Genomic DNA, 6,431 nt, shown 5'->3' with positions numbered 1-6,431 from the left:
AGTCAGCTAAAATAATCTAAGACATAACACGAATGAGAATATACTAGAAGTTAATTGCAAATTAGTTCGCAATAGGTTACTAGCATTAGCATGGAATTAAAAGAAAAGATTCAAAAGAAATCATACAAGAAATAGTTATGAATTAGTTCAATAATGTATAACCAATATGAAACATGCATGTACACACAATGGAAATATCAGATAGCCAATAATACCACCATGAAGAAACATGGAAATCAATGCCCAAAATTGAAGAACATTAATCATGTTGTAAACTCATGTACATGCCCAACAAACCCCATCAATACCTAGTAGTGGAATGTAAGCTGCTCACTCCATCTTCAAGACAAAACCTTAGCCTCACCACAACTCACCCTCTATCTACCAAGAGTAGAGAGATTCTAGCTCCCTAAACACAAAATAACTCTCTAATTGCTAGCCATGCTCAATTACTAAAAGTCCATTACAAATGAGGCATGAGGGTATATTTATAGAAAAGAGGTGACTATTCACCTACCATGACCTTTCACCTACCCTCATGACTCTTAGAAATTCCTCATGAATCACTAATGTCTAATGAATTTTACATGAGCAAATCAATCTTTGTATAATTGTTGACATTTCTCATTTCACAATTGTGATAAGAAATATTTACTGTTGGAAAAGTAACTAGGTTCGGTCTTCATAATTATCTTTGTACTTGTATCAAAAGTAAAAAGAAGAAAAATAATATTACTTTTCAAGCATGGCTTTCATGCTCAAATTGTTTTTCATCTAGGTAAATCACGTTCTTCATGCTCTTAGGGTTCAATGAGTCAAAAAGAGTCTTTGTCATTTGTATAAGACCCATTTGGGAAATTTATAACAAGAAAGAAAATTATTTTTGAGTCTAGAGAGAAAATTACCCCCAAGACCAAGCCAACCCTGCCAATGAAAAGTCAACCTAGGAGAGGCCTATTAAACCCCTCTGGAAGTGTATAAAAAAGAAGAGACCTTGACTCATTTGGACACCAATCACAACAAGTTCGATCTGCACCAAGATAAGAAGGAGAACAAGAGTGAAGAACAAGAAGGCAATAAGAAATACTAAGCAAAGGAAGGAGACCAAAATTTTAACTATTTTTTCTCACACGTGAGAAAATATTAGGGTTTCTATGCGAGTTGCAGGGTCGAGAATTGTAGACTGAGTTACAAACCTGAAGTTGCAGGACTGAAACTTTGACTTAAGAAAATTTTGGAGAGTTTGACCTTCGTTGACATTAATGAACTTTGACTTGTTTGGAAGAAATATTGTTGAAGGGCTGCCTTGGTAGTTGGAGGAGGTCTGAGTCTTTGGGTCTTAGAGGTCTCATTTTGATCTGATTGTAGAAGGAAAGGATTGTTCAGGTTTTCCCCAATTGTGGGGTTTTGCCCAGGCTGGGAGCCCATATCTTGTGTTATTTATGTATTTGTGATCTTCATGTTTTAGTAATTGCTTGATGAAGAAGTAAAAATAAATAATATAAAGCCAACAAATATCACAAGTAATTATCAAGTAAGGAGAATCAACATTGATCTACAATCACATTGATTTTCCAACATTTACAATATGATAAAGGAGAAGTTTTGAGGAAAATAGAGATGGCCATTGGAAACCCTATGATACTTATTGTTGATGTTGTTGAAAGTCGTAAATACTTGCATTGGCTGATGATAGGGTCACGATGTTCATTTGTTGTTGCACCCTCCACCAAGTAGATTAACCCCCTACAACTTGGTTGACATAGTACCATGGGAAATCATATGGGGATATTCCACGAAAAATAATCCCATTCATTGCATAATATATATCAACTATTTTTGTATCCCAATTTCAAGGAAATGATCATCCAACCAACTTATGATGTCGTAGGCTTTGGTTGCTAGGGTCACCAACAATCTTGAGAAAAAATACACTAAATTAGGTTGGAAGGAATATCTTTGTAACCACTATACTTTTATTGTTGCTATAACAAAGTATTTTTGTCAAGCATATCTTCTTCTGATAATTTTCGGCTTCAATGTAAAGGCCATGCTTGAATATATCTAACAAATTTCTTGCTTCAAGTTTGTTTTGATCTCCTTTAAAGAAATATGTCCTTGGGATATCTTGATGACTTTGTGTTGTCGCTACTACAAACACCCTCCAAATTTTTTCTTACTCTTAAATTTTGGAGTCTACTAAGGATCTTGCAATATGTTGTTCAATGGTCACTTCATGGTCAATTGATGTTTTGCGAAGTGTTTAAGTATTCTTCTTAGATTCTAAGTGTAAAATCCACTTGCTCACACATGCTTAGTGATTGATGAATTCATAAATGCACTTCTTTCTATGAAAGGCGTTGTGCAACTTTGGAAAGTATGGCTTGCGTAATCTTTGGGAATAGTGCTTGCGGAATGTTCAATATAGTAGACTATGCAACCTATGCCAACAATTAGTGCGTAATATCATTTGAAAGTCCCTCTGACTTTGGTTGTAATTGTACTACTATTTCGGTGAGTTTTTTCAACTATTGCTTTTACGCACTTTTTCTTTCACTAGTGTCACTTTCACTTTTACAGCTGCCGTTTTTGCTTTATTTTTCTTAATTTTTTTTTTTTTTTTTTCACTTTATTTTTTCTCTGGAATGTGTCACTTTCACTTTCTTTAGCTTTTGTAATTGTTGTTTTCTCCTTTTCTTACTTTCACAAGTGTCACCTTTAACTATTTCTACTCCTGTACGTGTCACACCTTTGCACATCACTAGAGGAGGATCTAACACACTATTTTGCATTATATGGTCCTATATATCATAAGAATATGCGCTAAACACATTCCTACAACTTAATGCACTTTCTGGTAATAGTGAACACTTCTGTCGCAACTTGTGTTCTAAGAGTCACAATGCTACGTTTCAACTGTCACACTTAGAAATATGTGTCTCTTTGCTATTGTTTCAAGGTGTGATTGCTAATTGTGAGTCCTTTGCATTCTATTGGCTTGTATTTTTTGCATTGATGTGTGTGATTTGTGTGTGTGAGTCTCGCTCGGATGACTTTTCCTCTCTTATTGCATTGGTCCCACTCTTAGCCATTTCGGGGCTCTTCTTGGTCGTCCTTCTAGGTGCAAGTTGTGAAAGAGCTAATACTCCACTAGGTGATGAGCACTACCTATCCATGAGCCTCTTTGATCAATCCTTGATTCCTTGACTTGTGCACTGATCCTTTCTCAAAGACAACTCCTATGATTTCACTTTGAGTACCTTCAAAGGATAGTCAGTTAACCCTTGTTGCTTTACTGACTCACAGCACTAAGCCTTGATTAGTTCCTCCTTGATAGTGAATTGAACACTTTTAGTTGATAACAAGGCCTTCTCCAACCCATTTCAATGATAACATACTTAATACAAAGGCTTCCTCCCCTTCATGTTGCAATGAACACCCTTAAGGAAAAGTGACTTAACCTTCCATCTACTTCCCTCAATCCACTCCACAATCTCCTAAACTAGTGAGCCTCCTACTATGTAGTGCACATTCCTAGTGGACAGTGGGTTCACCTCTAAGCCACTGTAGCCCTCACCTGTGTAGTCATAGGAGTCTGACTCTCAAGCACTGCGCATTATGCAGTTCAAGTGTCTAGTCTTGCCTTCTCTACTGACTGGAACCCCTCACTACGTCATGCCTTGTTCTGACATGCCTCCCTCTGTGCATTACACAATTCTAGTGCACAATGAGACATTCCCTCAGTCACTGTGAAGCTCACCTACATAGTCACTATATCCCTCTCCCTTGTGCACTACACACTACACAGTTTCATTCAACAACCTCATCAGCCTTGTCTCTTGCACTTTTTCACTGCGTTGGACCTTGAAGAGCCCCTCCTTATATCACATTTCACATTTCTAGTGAGCAGTGGTGTCTTCCCTTAGCCACTACTGAGATCAACTGCGTAATTCCCAACAAACCTTCCTCTCTTAGATCTTACACATGCCCATACCATCAACTTCTTCCATTAGCAGAATATGAGTAGAATAGATGAAATCCAAATTGATATTGCCTTTTCATGAGTAAAATTCATTTGTTGGTGTACCACCTCAATAGGGTAAGATGGTGCTCAAGGAAGATGTCAAGGAGAAGAAAGAAAGATCACTTGCAAAGAAGAAGAACAAATGAGAACCATCATGAATATCTAAAATAATATTAGATCATGATAGAGTGATGGAATCTCATGTTGCCTTGGAAGGTTCCAACTCTGATCTAGACCATTTGGAGGGTGAAAATGAAGAAAAAACAAAGATCTATCATGGAGAAGTAAAAGTTAAAGAAAAAAGGAGAGACACTTGGAATTTCCACATCATCATGAAGTTCCATGTCATCATTGCCAAGTTACGACTTGTACAAGTGTCATCACAATGTCATATGTGTCAATGGGTCTTGCCACATGATGTGGAGTGTAATTTTGTATTTTGAAAAAATGACAAAATGTAAATGTGTGTAAGTACAAGACTCACATGTGGAATATGAAAGGTCACATGTGGACCAAAGAGTTAATAGAAGTTCAAATGTCACCTAGGAAGTCCAAGAGTCATGAGGATAACTCAAGAGTCATAGGTGATATGAAAGGTCATTCCTCTTTCTATAAAAAAAAAACCTCATAACTCAAGAAAAAGGATTTTGGAGGCTTGGAATTTTGAGAGCTAGCCTTGGCTCCTCTAGTTTGGCATAGGAGAGAAGATCATTCCTTGGAGGAGAAAGTAGTGACTTAATGTTCCACTATTGGAGTTAGTGTCTCACCATTGTAACTATGTACTTGGATATTTCACTTAATCATCATAAGATCATTGAGCCAACACATTTTCTTGCATGTATCATGAATATTGTAATATTATTCTTTGGATGTTTTCGATATATGTTATGTTCATATGTACTAAATAAATTGAATTATTTCATTGGATTTGGTGCTCATCTTGTTGAATGTGTGTTGTATTTGCTTTAATGGTCATTGTGTCTATGTGAACTACTTCTATAGATAATTAACAAATATTTTCATGGTATTTTGTGCCTCTCTTAGGATAGTAATATTAATTTCCTCCTAGAGAATCACTCTTTACTCCCCTCTCATGAAAACCTCATTTTACATATTGCAATTAATGTTTAACAATGTCAACTTACTTGTTTGTTTCAAAGGTTATGTGTATCATATGTTATGTTACCCATTTAAGCCAAGGCAAACCTTTGAGTTATGGTGGCCAGACCGATACTTTGGATGGGGATCCTACTCCAAACGATGTAAGGTCTAGTTGGGACTGTTAGCTCTGCTACATAATTTTGATATGTTGAGGATTCGAAATAAGCTTGGTCCTTGGTTATGTTCAAAGGAGGCCTATACTATTCATTTTCACCTTCTCCCTTTACCTCTCTAACCCTCCCTTCAGCTTCGTTTCCTGTGCTTTTTGGTTAAAAAACCATATAAAAGGCCCTGGCTTTTAAGCCCCAAGAGCTAAAGCCCATACCCCATTAACCCGTGCCCATATGACTCCACGCCTCCATAAAATCCCCACCTATAACCTCCGTCGTCGATCACCGTACCCAATCCAACGGCTCCCCATCACATCCGATGGAAAACCTGCACGATTGTTTCCCCGCCGTCTGATCATCTCTGCCACGATCGGACGACGTTCGTTCTCCCCGTGCCTGCAAATCGACGGGACGATAATGCTCGATGGAGGGTTGTTTTCCCCTCTCCCTCACCGCCACACGTCACACTTTGAATGGGATCACACTCCCTTGTCCTTTTACCGCCCGATGATCAACATCAGTGCGATCAAAACGCTTACCGCTCAAACCCATATTCCCGCCCGTTAACATCCGCATGTTTCCGTCGCTCGACGACCGTTGGATCTGCCCGCTGGAGATCCAATGGCCCACGATCACCCCACTCCTGCCTCCTCCGATATCCCCGTTGACTCATCCCCACCGTCTATCCTCCCGATCCAACAACCAGTCTAGCTCCTCCGTCCTGCTCGTACACTCGCAATGCAATCCACGTCCCCTGATCATTCCGTGCACCCGGAGGACAAAGACAACCGTCTCACCAGTACCAGCTGCATTTGTTCCTCAACAACCACATTCAATAGACAATATGGCCGAGAAGGAAAAGAACAGAGCTCGAGCAGATAACTACATTTAACAGTCATGGAGCTTCATCCTATACGGCACTCCAACTGCCCGAGAGGACAACAAAGCACAGGAAAAATATCAGATTCATCCACTACAGCAAGCAAATGCACTCAGAAGCTCTATCAAGCAACTAAATGTGGTTGGTGGTCAATTATGGCCCCTCCATATTAGAATGGCCAAGTGCCTTTGTATTTAAACTCTATATATACCCAGAAACAAGATGTAATCAGGGTTGATGGTTGATGTTTTGATGT

The sequence above is a fragment of the Pinus tabuliformis genome, chromosome 5_1 (genome assembly GCF_031772625.1).
Source record: "Pinus tabuliformis cultivar Carrire ecotype Pingquan chromosome 5_1, CPIR1, whole genome shotgun sequence".
In the NCBI taxonomy this organism is placed as follows: domain Eukaryota; kingdom Viridiplantae; phylum Streptophyta; class Pinopsida; order Pinales; family Pinaceae; genus Pinus; species Pinus tabuliformis.
Note: the sequence above shows the minus strand (reverse complement) of the source record.